The sequence below is a fragment of the Suricata suricatta genome, chromosome 9, assembly GCF_006229205.1.
Source record: "Suricata suricatta isolate VVHF042 chromosome 9, meerkat_22Aug2017_6uvM2_HiC, whole genome shotgun sequence".
Classification (NCBI taxonomy): Eukaryota; Metazoa; Chordata; class Mammalia; order Carnivora; family Herpestidae; genus Suricata; species Suricata suricatta.
In genome coordinates this window covers 24,733,439-24,747,637 of record NC_043708.1, presented here as the reverse complement: position 1 = coordinate 24,747,637, position 14,199 = coordinate 24,733,439, and the positions used below count along the sequence as shown (strand labels likewise).

The 14,199-nt window shown below is 50.5% G+C and overlaps 1 protein-coding gene and 1 long non-coding RNA gene across 4 annotated transcripts in view; one reads left to right on the top strand and one right to left on the bottom strand.

The window, feature by feature from the left end:
- The window catches only part of ESRRB (estrogen related receptor beta), a 168,776-nt gene that overhangs the window by 87,747 nt on the left and 66,830 nt on the right, over positions 1–14,199 (top strand). The gene's annotated exons all lie outside the window — the stretch shown is intronic.
- Positions 12,084–13,391, bottom strand: LOC115301426. 2 transcript variants are annotated; one of them, XR_003913112.1, is made up of 2 exons: positions 12,888–13,391; positions 12,084–12,373 (listed from the first exon to the last, which is right to left on the bottom strand). It is a non-coding gene; the product is annotated as an uncharacterized LOC115301426 (long non-coding RNA). The 2 variants fall into 2 exon arrangements; XR_003913111.1 differs by having other exon boundaries at positions 12,084–12,358.

The window sequence follows — 14,199 nt, the reverse complement described above, 5'->3', positions numbered from 1 at the left end:
CGCATATCCTCAATGATGATTTAGACTTCTTTCCCCTAAGAGACAGAAGTGGCTTAGAACCAAGCATATGAGCTACTTTGCTGGCCAAATTGGTCTAACTAACCCAGAGATGATGAGTGAAGTGTAGTAATCAGACTAATATTTAAAAAATATTTCTTTGAAGGAGGCCCAGTGCCCCGAGGGTGGGGTAGACTGCGGGGGTTCACCTTGGACAGTGACTGACAGGCATGATCACAAGAGGGTAGGGTGTGCCCGAGGTCTCCCTCTGTGAGCTTGGGGCACTGGTCCGAGAGGGAAGCCGACAAAGCTTGGAATCTTCAAGCGCTCGCTGTGGTCATGTTGGTAAACCACCCCTGGGATTGAGCTCTTTTCCAGGGCCAAGCCTTCTCCCTGGCTTCACAGTGTCCCCATGGGATCGTGGCAGGCATCACCCCACTACACGCACTGTGATTCCCTGCTCCTGTGCTCAGGCCCAGCCCTGCCCTTAGGTGGGCACCTTATTCTGCCCTGTGCCTGTTGTCTTCCTGGGGGAACGAACGGCTGCCCCGGCCACACTGGCCTCTGCATGGGCGGCCTTGCTGTCCCCGGGCATGGAGGTGGAACGGGACGGGGTGGCTGTGCCCTGCCTCACAGAGCACCCACTGCTGGGCAGGCCCCTTGCGCTGTCCTCAGCACGGGCCCCCGGGCTGCACTGCCACACTCCTCCCTCACTCCAGGCGCACGGGTCCCTGCACCCTGGGTGCTGAGCCTGGCTTGGGAGCATTGCCTCCGCCACTGCCTTATGGCTGAGCACAGAGCCACTCACGCTCCCAGCCAAGGCCGTCCTGGGGTCCGCACAAACCCGTAGCACAGTATGCAGATTAAAGGCCTCATATATAAAATTTTTATTGCAAACATTATTGGTAAGGGTTAAAAATTATTTGGACTTTTTTGGATGCAAATAACATTGAATTTAAAACGGGTGCTGATCGCTTGGAAATCATCAAGTATACCAGCAACAAAATAAGTTGATGTCCTGTTACGCTTGGTGGACACTTAATTAAACATCAAAGTTTTTTTTTTTGATTTTGCATTTTTTCCTTTACGTGTTTGGGGATTTTTTGCATATTTCATACATTTGAAGGTGAAAACATCTGAAAATTTGAAACAAGTTGGAAAAAACTGAAAAAACCTCACTAGTCAGAGGCTCTGTGTATGGACATGCCATCCCTGTTCTGGCCCTGGGAGGTTACAGGCTAGGGAAGGAGCAGGGGAGAGAAGGGGAGAAGTCAGCGGTCCCTGAGAACCAGCTGGGGTGGTGGATGGCACTGGGGCTAGGAGTCGGGGCTAGGTTCCTGTCCCTTTTCTGATATTTAGTTAACTTAATCTGTAAATGGGCTGTTGAACCTTGTTCTGTTGCCAGGGGTGTCTGTCCACTAACTCTCCATAGACCCATTCAGCCCCTCCCTCTCTTCAGTTAAGACTCTACTCGAACAGCATCTTAGTTAAAATGGTTTTCCATCCTCCTGTAATACACGATGTAGTGTTGACTCATTAATACTACAGACAGACAAAGGGGGACCGCGGGGTAAGGAATGTCCTCTGTCACATACTAGCTTGTTTATTTGCATGTGGGCCATCCGGACCCTCCTGAGGGCACGGCTTGTGTTTTGTTCACGCAGCATCTTCAGCACCTAGAACAGCGTCTGGTACCCAGCTGCACACAGTAAATAACTGTCGGCTCCATGAATGAGAGAATGAACGAATCTTTGCCCCATGGCCTCCAGTGCTGTTGGGAGAATCAGGAAAGAAGAGATGCGCTACTCAGTGGTGCCAGTGGCCCCAAGGGTCAGAACACGCTTTCTGTTTGCAAAGGGCTGTTCACTGCATGGCTCACCCAACTCTGGCTCTTACACTTCCATCTTGGTAACAGTCGCTTGGAAAGCAGGTTACGGTGCAGATCGAAGCCTTGCACCCAGAGATTCTGATTCTGTGGGTCAGGGCAGAGCCCGGGCCTGGGAACTTACCACACACTCTGGGTGGGTGATGCTCCCGGTCACCAGACAGTACTGGAGGAAGCCCTCAAGCAGACCTCGCTATAAACTTGGCTTTGTTTTGCAGCTAAAGAAGGATGCGATCTGGGTGGGCACCTGGAGTGTCTGGGTGCCCCCAGGAGGGCATGACTACCACGTGACCGCCTGGTGGTTTGGGACTGGGGCACAGAGGTGCTGACAAGGGAGGCTCAGCAGTACGAAGCCAGTAAGCTGCGTGGGTGGAGGCAGCCACTTGGCTCCTTCCTCAAAGCGGGGAGGGTTTCCCCAGCTGGATTTGCTTGTGCCAGGTGGCCTGTGAACTCCTCTGGTGCAGCCCTGGGGAATGACAGCTGACGCTGGACTGCGGGTCCTGGCTGTCCAGGCCTCTGACAGACACCAAGTGGTACACAGTGTGCAGGTCCCACACGCACGAGCAGTCTGTGAGGACAGGATGTAAGGGGACGCCTGGGTGGCTCAGTTGGTTGAGCGTCCAGCTTCAGATCAGGTCACGATCTCATGGTTTGTGGGTTCACGCCCCGTGTTGGGCTCTGTACTGACAGCTAGCTCAGAGCCTGGAGACTGTCTTTGGATTCTGGGTCTCTCTCTCTGACCCTCCCCTGCTCATGCTGTCTCTCTGTCTCTCAAAAAAAAAAAAAAGACAGGATGTAATGTTAGGAACAGGATGTAAGGCTGAGACACCAGGCAGGTGTGAGGGGCCACTGGGCCTTGGCCCCAAAAGCGTGCAGAAAACCCAGGCTCATAGTTGTCTGGGGGCGTCTGGCCTTCCTTGCAGATTCATTTTTTGCTCATTCCACAAAAATGTATTAGGCATTTTCTGTGGGGACACAGAGATGAGGAAGACCGCCCTTGTCCTCTAGGAACTTAACTGGATAAGATATGCCCCAAGGCACAAGGTGTATCTAGAACGGCAGGCAGCCCCCACATAGACCCTAGGCACTCAGTAAATCTCTGTGGAAGGAGCAAGGTGCCGGGAGATCATGAGATGGTGGAGGAGAAAATGAGAAATGCACCAGGGGAAGGATTCTTGAAGAAGGAACGGGGAAAAGGCATTTCTAGAATATTCGGGGAGTGACAGGAAATTCGGTGGGAGTGGCAGTGTAGAGAAGAGAAGAGGGAGCTTTTATTGAGCAGTGTGCCAACCAGGCAACAGTAAGCTTTGTGTGCACATCATCTCCTTAGTTCTTTGAGATGGGCCACCATTCCCATATTACAGATGCGTAGCCTGAGGCCCGGAGAGGTGAAGTGAATGCTCTGGGGCTGAAAGTGACAGGGCCAGGTGTCAGACCACTCTCCATCTGGCACTTAACCAACAACCTGAGCCTCAGTTTCTTCATCTGCAAAATGGAACACTCGGGCTTCTCTTGTAGATTTCTTGGAAGGATTAAGAAAATCGTGCATGAATGCAGATGGAAAATCTGTGAAAAGCTCGCAGGATTCAGGAAAAACCTGGTAAGCAGTGGTTGCCTTTGGGGAGGCTGTCTAGGGAACCAAGGATTAGAGGAGAAAGAACAACATACCAGTCACTGAATCACTTATTGGGGTGCCTAGGGGGGAAAAGTTCAATGCCAAGGAACCTTAAGGGGATGGTGCCCGGTCGGGGTTCAGTTTGAAAGGAGAAAGAAGTTGAGGCCGGTGATCCTGGAGTAGGGCTGGCATCTGTAGTGGACGTGTCCCCTGGCCCCCCACCCCTCTCTCCTCTCTGAGGGGAAGGACACACTGGCGACAGGTTTCCTCCTTCCTGCAGTATGTGCGTTTTATCTCTGCAGACTCCTTGCAGACTTGGTCTAAAGATCTCAGCTCAATACCATTAGTGTATATCTGCAGAGGGCCCTTTGTAAAATTGATTAGAAAGTGGGTTTTTGCATGTGGGGTGGGGGGCGGGGGTGGGACCTAATCGGATTTGAGCTCTAGATGGGATCTAATTCCCCCCGCATCTAGCAACTGGCTGGGGGGCCTCCTGGGGAGCCGGGCCCCTAATTTGGTTTGCGAATACATTAGTCAAACAAGCTGAGAGGCTCCTTTGGGAAGAGGCTTTTTGAGGGGGGCAGGAAGGCAGAGGGAATGAAGAAGGGGGTCTTTCTGCGTAAGTCCTGGAATGTAAACTGTATCTGAGATGACCAAGGGAATGCATTTCTGATGGTTTTACCTTGTCCAGGAGAATAAAGCAAACTTTGAAGGGGACTTGCTGTTGTATTGCTTGCCATTTAGTGAGCCCCAATGTATACATTTTTTCTTCATTTTTCAATCTTTCTAAAAACAATATTCACATGTATAGTTAAAAAAAAAAACCAGTATGAGAGTATAGGCAATAACTGGTGTGTTACTCTTTCTCCCCTAACCCTTGGGTCCCTATATGTCCTGTGAATCTTTTATGCTTTCACAGATTTTCCATTCACATGCATGACTTTTCTTTTAATGTTTATTTATTTTGAGAGAGAGAGAGAGAGAGAGAGACCCAAAGAGCACACGAGCAGGGGAGGGGCAGAGAGAAAGCGGGAGAGAGAGAGAATCTCAAGCAGGCTCCACACTGTCAGCACAGCGCCAAATGCGGGGCTCAAACCCACAAACTGCGAGACCATGACCTAAACCAAAATCACGATCAAGAGTCGGACTCTTAACAGACTGAGCCACCCAGGCACCCCACGTGCGTGGCTCCCTTAATCCCTCCAAGAAACCTGCAAGGGATTCCAAGGCCTCCTATTTTACAGACAGGGAAATTGAGGCTAAGATTCATGAAATGCCACGTGATGGGTTTGGATCCAGGGCCGGGATCCAAAATGTCAGCGGTCTAGCTTGGAATCCTGGGGTCTGTCCATGGAATCGTGCACTTCTTGAAAAGAGAGGGGGAGGCTGCTCAAAGCGAAATACGAAGCCCTTGGATTTTCACTTCTCCCAACTCTCTTCTTGAGTCCGTACATTTGCTGTCATTTTGTCCACTTATGGCCAAGTGTCCTCAAAAGAGGAGGGAAGCTTCCAAGAGCATCTTCGTTATAGCCTCCTCCAGGCTGAGTGAGGCCGCACCTGCTCTACTGGGATCTTGCAGCCAGGCTCTTTCTCCCCACTCCCCTACCAGGCACGCACGTGTGTGTGTGTGTGTGTGTGTGTACGTGCGCACGCTAGTACATGCTGCAGAGCAAGTGTGGCATCAGAACCTAGGGTCAGTGCCCAGCTTCACGACAGATAATTATAGTACCAACCTCATTCTGTGCAAGTTACGTTAGCCAGAATACAAGCACAGTATGTTGTTCTTATATTATTAGACTATTAGTTAATATCTAATATTACTTAAAATAACGTTGTTTTAAATGGAATTAGTGTCATGCCAGGAACACAAAAGATGCCGGATAAATGTGATTTCCCATTTAAATCAAGATCTTGGTTCTCTTCTATCCGTTTTCTGAATCTAATTTCTGTAAAGTGAACCAGTTTTAAGTCCCACTCAACACATTTATTGAGCACCTGCTGTTTACTTGGCACTTTGTGCTGGGGCACAAAGGTAAATGTTAGCCAGCAAGAGGCTAATAATCAGATAGGGGAGACTAACCCAGAACAGGGGGAGTCAACTGAGGTCTGAATTGGTTGGGGGGTTGGGGAGTGCTGTGGGGTAAAGGGATAGATTTACTGACTCCATGCTCCCCACTGCCTCAGTTTCCCCTTCTGAGAAGTAGAGGTATTTACTTTTTTCTTTTCTTTTTTTTTTTGGTATTTGGAAGATGTTGAACAACCTGACTGATGTGGTTTCACGTCTTACGGAGGCCAGAGGGCCGAGCCCCCTTCTTCTGACCCTGTCTTCCCAACACCCAGTACTCCATACCTCGTGTCTCCCCCCACCCCCCACCTCCTACCTCTGCTGGAAACATTAGGCTGGCTCATTTGCCTCGAGGCTGGGATGCCGACCTGAGTCCTTCCGCCCCACTTCTTCCATGGGCTCCTACCCGTGCATGTAACCAGTCCCACAGGCTCCTGACAACCCACTGCCCCTCCCCCTACATGCTAAACCTTTTCTCCAGCTCCTTATCCCAACCCCAACCTCTCCCCACAGAGGAAGGTTTTGTAGGGCCCACAGTACCTCGGCCCCAGTGCTGTGCTGTAAAATTCAGAATTATGTAACAGCTGGATTACGGGTGATTATTAGCTTTGCTTAAAGATTTTCCGTTTACACAAGGATTAGCCGCAGGGTTCCTTTAAATAGCTAGTTTTGCTAATGCATTTGTACTGCAAAGAAAGGGTGCATGGCGGGGTGAAAGGGGGACAGGACCATGAAGCAGAAGGCCTGAGTTCTAAGCCATCTGTGTGATGGTCCTTTTACCTCTTGTGGCCTCCGTTTCCTTGTCGGTGAACGTGAGACGCGGCTGCCCAGCCTCCGCGTTGCCGGCGAGGGACCTCGAACGCGCTGCGTGTCACCCGCTGCGCTCCCTCTCCAAGGGGTGTCAAGCGCGGCGCCTCTGCGCATCAGCTGGGGCCGACCCGCACGCTTGGTGTGGGGTGTGATGCGGACAGCCCGGCAGACCCTCTAGGATCGCTGTGGCCGTCGCCTGCCCACCTCTCCACCCGGATCAAAGATCTGGCTCGGCCCTCACCTATCTTCCTGGCCCCGCCCTCTGCCACACACCTGGGTCCCAGACCTTCAAGGTACTTCTCCTTCCCTGGATGTGTACTGCCGCTTCCCATCTCTGTGATTTGGGCGTACTAGTCCTGCTGCCTGGAAGGCCATTCCACACCTGCTCCCCTGCTGGCCTGCCTGACACCTTACTTGTCCTTCAAAACAGCCTAGATGGCGCCTCCTCCAGGAAGCCTTCCCTGACTCCCTTCTCTGCTTTAAGAGTTCCATGATTATGAGTGTGTGACTCTGACATCACACTTTTGGACACGCTATTGTCATGGTTCACTTGTTTGTGCCTACCATGAGCTTCGGAGCTAGGGGCAGTCTCCCTCTTGTTTGTGACTTAGGCAACGTGTGGGGAAAGAAATTAAATGAGTAAATAACTACTTTATATATGAGGTAAATGGATCGTACCTGGCTGGCTCCATCCATAGAGCATTTGACTCTCGATCAGAGAGTCATTGGTTCCGGCCCTGTTGGGGGTAGAGATTACTTTTATAATGTTTTAAAAAATATATACCCACCCCAGCATGCAGCCTGCCCTTAAGTGTAAAGCACTGGTGTTAGACAATAGGATTCCAAAGAAATTCTGGCTCTACCCCAACTATGTGACCAAATTACTTTGCCCCTCAGTTTCTCCATCTGTAAAATGGGATCGTAATAGTTCTGACCTCTAAAGGTCGCTTTAAAGACTAAGCAAGTTAATTCATGTGCTGCACTTAGAACAGTGCCCGGATGTAGGTCTGTGTTCTCCATGTTTGATGGTGGATTCGAGTATCTGGAATTCTGCCCCATGGGTCCTCCCCAGGCCCCCAGCATCCCCTGGCTGCTGCGCTTGCTGTTTCTCTCTCTTTCCTCACTCGGGTGAACTTTCTCACTTCCTACCCACCCCAACCAGTCAGCACAGAAATAATCCAATTTTACTTGATTATTAGTCATTACTTTCTGCTGCTGTTTTTGTTTATTACTTTTTTTTTTTTTAAGCCATTCTAGATTTAATTGAGTTGATTGATTAGCACAATCACCGACTGGAAGGAGATACTCTGTAACCCTCTCCTCCCCCTGCCTGTATCTTCCCCCACAGAGGATCAGGGCTGACTGCTGGGCTCCAGGGCTCAGCCCACCTCAGGGCTGCTACCCAGAGGTGCAGGGCATGGCTCGGTGAGCTGGGAGTCAGGTGCTTGACCTTATGTGGCTGGGTGACCTGGGGTGAGTTCCTTACCCTCTCTGAGCCTCAGGTTCTCCATCTATAAAAGGGGATACATCCAAAGTGAACCTTCTTATCCTTTCCACCCTAAAATTCTAGGGAAACTCTACATCTAAGCCCCCTGCTCAGCCCTCCTCTGGGAATCATTCATTCACGTGGTCAGCATCAGTGAGAGCCCACGCCACACCCAGCCCTTAGCCAGGTAATTGCAGAATCCAGCTGTGAGCAAGGCAAGGGCCAGGCCTTCTGGGTGCTTCTGGGGAAAGCCCCACATGCAGCAAGTCTGGTGTTTATAACTGACCTAAGTTGAACAGGGTTTCAGAAGGGAGTCTCTAATTCTGGAAAGTTGTAAGGAGGGTGGTATGTGGGTTCAGGCCAAGACAAAAACAAACCATACAAAACAAAACTGAAAAGACGGGATGGGGGTGGAGGGACCTTTATGGAGGCCACCTCTGTGCTAAACACTTTCTTCTCATTTTCTCTTTCATCCTCTTTAATCCTCACAGCAGCCTTCTGAATAAGGGAATGTGATAGCAGTTTTACAGATGAACCACGTGAAGCTCAGAGGGGCTAAGTGTCTTGCCTAAAGTCACACAGCAAGTCCCTAAGAGAAGTAGACATTGAAATGAATCTGAATGACCTCAAAGAATGTCCTCTTTTTGCAGGTTCACACCATGTGACAATATTCAATAATTTGAGGATGGTTGAAAAAAGGTTCAGTAATTTCCCCCTATAGCACTTCTCATTTCAATTTTGCACATTATTTTCCATGTATACCCTTTTTCTATTGCATATGTATGTAGCCGGTGCAAAGGCCCTGAGGTAGTAATGCCCGTGGAGTATTTGGGGAAGAGTAGGAGGTCCATGTGGCTGGAACATGGTGGGAAGGGGGGAAGGTGAAATTGGAAAGGGAGGCAGGGCTAGTTCACGGAGGGCGTGGGGGGGGGGCAGTGCTTCGCAGAGGTTGGGATTGGAATTTATTTGCATCGTGTTCTGCCATTGTCTCCCAATTCCTGTTGTATCAACAACTCTGTAATTCAGGCCAGTGGACCTGGCATTATTTACCAACGTTGAGGCTGTTCCCAGTGGTGTTTGTATGTGTGTACGTCTGAAGGAAATACTCCAGGTCACATTTCAGGCATGTGACTTTGCTTCTGATGGACTATGTTAGTCTACGTCAGTAGCAGTGAGGTAACTGGTTCAGTGTCTGGTCGTTGGTGTGGCTCTAGGCCCGTAAGGCCCCACCTTATCGGGACAAGGGGCTCCAGGCAGTGGACTCGTGTGGACAGAGCTGCGGAGCTAAGGAAGAGCGAGGCTTGTCCAGAGGCCGCTGGCCGTGAAGGAGGCGCCGGGGGTCGGAAAACAGCTCAGAGTGCGTGGCGACCCTGCATCTTTTTTTCAAGAGGCAAAAGGCTGAAGCTTTCGTGCTTTTTTTTCAGTCTTTAAAAACTGTTTATTAGAATAGTTCTGCATTTACAGAGAAAGCGCAAAGGGAGCGCAGAGAGTTCCTATATGCCCCTGGGCAGCTTCCCCTCTCCCTGTCGCATTACCTTGGTGCATTTGTCACCATGAAGAAACTCATGTTGGGACATCCCAATTAACAAAATTCTGAATTTTATCCAGACTTTATCCCCTTTTCCACTGACGTCCTTTCTCTTCCAGGACCCAGCGCACAGTCCTGCACTGCATTTGGTTGTCCTGTGTCTTTCATCTCCTTGGGTCTGTGACAGTTCCTTAGACCTTCCTGAGTTCCTATGACCTTGACGGTTTTGAGGCAGGCTGGTCAGATATTTTGCTTTTGCATTTTTCAACCTCGTGTTTCCACTTGGAGTCTGATGTTGAGAGGCTGTGAAATGTTGAGGTCCAGCTCCGAACTTGGGAGTCCGAGGGGCCTGGGATCAGCCTCGGTCTCCAACTCATGAAGCAAAACATCTGAGTAAACCTACCCTTACAGTGGGGGTCAGACTACCGACCTCTGGGGCCTGATGCAGGCTAACTGGGTAGCGAGTGCTGGTCAGAGAGGCTTCGTTTTCAGTTTCATTGGTGGGTGGGTACCTGGTGGGACTCATTGTCCTAAAGATCCTGTTCCTGTCTTCTCCGTACTCTCCGCGAGCCAGGATGTGAAATGCCACAGAGTGTGACAACTTTGCAGGAAGCTTGACACTTTGCAGAAGCCTTTGAAAAATGAGATCTGAATTTGATCCTTATGATAACCCCTGAGGCAGCAAATATGGGTTGTCCTTGCTTTAGAGGTGAGGAAACTGAGGCCCAGAGAAGGTCAAGAACCTGCTGAAGGTCACAGAGGAAGGAAGGGGCAGAGCAGAGACTTGAACCTGGGACTTGGGAGGGCCCAGATTTGGTGCTGGCGGGCTGAGCTGGCTAGCAGATGGGCAAGCAGCTCTGGAGGGGGATGTGGGTAGAGAAGCCCCTGCTCTTCCGATTTGGGCTGGAGGGGTTCCGTCGTGGGGGCAGGAGCGCTGGCATTTGGCTCAGTAGACGCATCAGGGCGGGAGACTGGAGTTATGGATTCCCAGGCTTTACATGTCATATTGATCTCAGGCCATTGTATTAGAGGCAGGGTTTCATTTTGTAATGGGGATTTTTTTTCCTTTAGGTGATTTCATTTTTAACCCTTGAGTTACCTGTGACAACAGCATGAGCAAAAAGCTCATGACTGGTGTGTCCAGCTTCCCAGGTAAATCTCAGGGGACGCTGTGGTCCCTCCTGTGTCATATGTCTCCCCTCTCGGGCAGATAGCTAAAGCTGTCTCCGTTTTCCTGAAAAGGAGACAGAATAACTGAGACCAGACAAGGCAGGTAACTGTCTCAAGGACACACCGCCTCAGAGCTGGGGCAGAAGCCTTACCAGTTCGTTGCCGGTTTATTTTATTTATTTATTTATTTTTTTTACCAAGTATAATAAGAACTCAGGAAACCTTTGTGCTATTTATTAAAAAAATATGTGTATATATATATAAACTATAAATGTGTAATTCTGCCCTTGAGAGAGAGTGTGTGCTCATGTGCATGTGTGTGTATTATATAAAAAAAAAAATACAAAGCAATTTTGGCACCTCCACCAAAAAACCAAAGTCTACCCTTCATTCCACCAAGGCGCACACACATTGGAGAGGTGGCTAGTCTTTTCCAAAAGGGACCCCCCTGGGGCCTGTAGCTGTCACTCATTCCTTTGATACTAGGGGTTCCCGGTCCATCTGTTTTGAGCTTTATATGCAGGGCTCCCGGGCCACTCCCCCCGCCCTCATCGGTCTGCACACAGATGATGGGCCTGGTAATTCTGGTTCTAGGTGACATCTCTGCTGCCTGTTCCCCACCGCCCAGACGTGCCCAGGTTTTCAGATTTCTGAACAGCCTAGCGTCTCACTGAGCAGGCAGAGTGCACGCCTGCCCCCTTTCCTTTTGGTCCTGGTGGCTGGCCTTGACCTTCGCTAGGGGTGAGGGCACCAGAGTGGCTGAATTCCCAGACATGGCTGTGAGGATGGATTAGAGCTCAAGACGTGATTCTTCAATGTACTGTGGAAGCCGTGTGCATCAACATCTGCGTGCTTTGACGGATTTCCCTGTCTGTAAAACTGGACTGAGAATCCAGAGTTCTTGTGAGGATTCAGTATGCTTATGTGTGTAAAACACTTTGCACATTGTCAGTGTTTAGCAAGAAAGGACATTTAGTCTTCCAATTCTGTTAAATAATACAGCAGCATTAAGATCATCTTTTTCTCCAAAGACCTTCCATGTCTGTTTTCTCAGAGTCTTTACAACAACCCAAGCGAAGTAAGGTGGTGTTCTTGGATCCGGTTTACCAGTGCAGCCGCCGAGATGCAGACAAGGGTAGGGATATGCCTGCGCCATTTGACAGAGCAATGGGGGCGCCTAGGCCTGACCCTGAAGTCCAAGGGGGCTGCTGGCTAGCTCAGGAGTGTCCCAGTCTGACACACACCTGCAGCCACTTTCTCACAGGCCCTGCGGCTAGCACCTGGCCCCCCAGGGCCACACTCACAAGGACATTTCTTTCCCACCCTCTCTCCTGTCCCCAAGAACAGCTGTGCTCCCCACCCCCTCAGACTTCCCAGGGAGGGAGGGCCCCAGTCCTGTTGGGTTCGGGCAAGGGGGTGACTCCATCTCTCAAGCCAGTGACAGGGCTGGTGTCATTGCCAGCAGCATCTTGGCGGGATGAAGGTTGCATTAGCGAGCAGTGATTGAAATGCAAAATAACATTTTGATCGAGCTAGCAGGCTGTTTATTTATCAGATCAATAGTCAAAATGCCCCAGCTGGAGAAGTCAGTGTGGTAAGTGACAGCATTTCCAAGGGTGAGCCTGGTGAATCCACCCCTACCCGCCCCCCCACAGCTCAGATTAGGGGTGGGTGGGCCAAGGAGCCTGCCAGTGACCCCCACCTCTGCTTTCCCTTTTCCTGGTGTTCTTCTTATATCCAGTTGATAGAGGAGATGACTGAGGCCCAAACTGTCAGACCTTTCTTGCCGTGCCTGCAAAGACCTACATCCATAAGAGCTGAAAGTCACAGTAACGCCTTGTGCTTACTGAGCACGTACGTGAGCAGGTGCTGCAGTGGGTGCTCTGCGTTAATTGTGTCTTTCAACCCTCCAAGAAACCCTGGGAGGTGGGTATCTTTATATGACCCATTTTTCAGATGAGGAAACTGAGATACGGAGAAGCTAAGCAGCTGGTGGCAGAGCCAGTAAGTGACCAAGCCAGGAGCCAAACCCAGATGACCAGTGCCTGGGCCCTTGAGGTCGGGGAGGGGCAGTGAACCCTTTTCCACTTGTACCAGTCAGGGCTCTGGCTCTGAAGTCAAAGCAAGCTTTTTTCCAGCCCCAGGTCCTAAAGGTTTTTATAAATTTACATTGATTTTTTTTTTGTATTAAAATATCTTTTTTTTTTTAAACAGTTTGAAACCAGATTTCTCGATTAGTGGGTCTGAGATGTTGGCTTCTCTAAGTTTCTTCTAAACACTTTGTATATCATTTTGAGGGCTTAAAAGAACAAAAACAAAAACAAAACAAACCCCAGAAAGTAAGACAAATCCATGCATCATCCGTAAAGTCTTGAAGGCAGGATTAGCGGAATTTGATGGGAACTGGTGGCGAGGTTGATCCTTGAGGGTCCTTTCATTGGGAGTTGTTGGACTTGGGGTCTCTGGGCTCTGCTCTCACACTGCCGGCTGGATTCCTTGCTCTGACTCTGGTCCTGTCCGGCAGCTCAGGCCTGCGACCGTCCCGTCGTGAGAGGGTGCAGGCCTGGGGAATTCTGACCTCCTCACCATTTGTTTATACGCCGGTGTTTATGGAGCCTGTGTATGTGTAGTGTTCCAGACACAGGGAACAGCGGGAAAGAAAGACCTGGTCCTGCCCTCAAGGAGAGGGGGCAGAGGCCTGTGGTCAGAGCACGGTGGTGTCATCAGGAAATGGCCAGGAGGCCATTACCAGGTGGCTGGTACAGGGTCACCACGGGGTAGAGTGAGCAGGGGATAGCATCTCCGCTGATGGGGTCAGAAGCTGAAGGCCTCTGAGCTGCGCTGAAGCTCCTGCTTTCCAGGCAGTGGGATGGGAAGCCCACAGTAGAGAACTATTGTGACTTAATCCCCTTTGTTCTGTAACTCACCCCAGCACTTCCTGGATGGGACCCCTTCCAACATATTTAGCCCCTCTGCAAAATGGGGGCAATCTTAGTACTTATCTAACGGGTTGTTAGCCAGTGAGAGAATGCACGTGGCCCTGAGCCCAGCGGGGGGCCAGCCCTCGGCAAGCGGGCACTCTGAGCATCACTGCACAGCCCAGAAGCAGGTTCCCAGTTGGCTTCAGAGCCACGTCCTCACCTGCCCACCTGAGTTAACATGTTTTCTTTGTCATCTGCCCAGACTGCCTATTAGCACAGAGACTGAAAAATTGAGTCAAGAAGACAAAAGGGTGCTGGGAGCCCCAAGCCTCCTGGGTCTTCCTCTCTGGGCACAAGGTCACACTGCCGTGACCAGGTGGTGGATGGAAACATTGGCCCCCTCACTGGGTCCGCACACTGCCCTGCACTAACACTCCTAGGGAAGTGGGACTTAGGCCCAGCGAGTGCGCACCCAAAGGAGACCCACATATGTGACAAGGAGCAGAGGGGAGGTCAGCAGTGTGAGCCATGCACCTTATGTGCTGATTCAGTCTCGGGTCGCATCAACAGAGGTATAGCGTCTGAGATAAGAAGGGTGTCAGTACTGCTCTGCTCAGCACCTGTCAGGACATCCCTGGAAGGCTGTGCTCCGTTCTGACGTTCGTCTTTGCGAGAAATAAATAGAGCAGATGAATTATTCTCAAAGAAGGACGAAGTGTGAG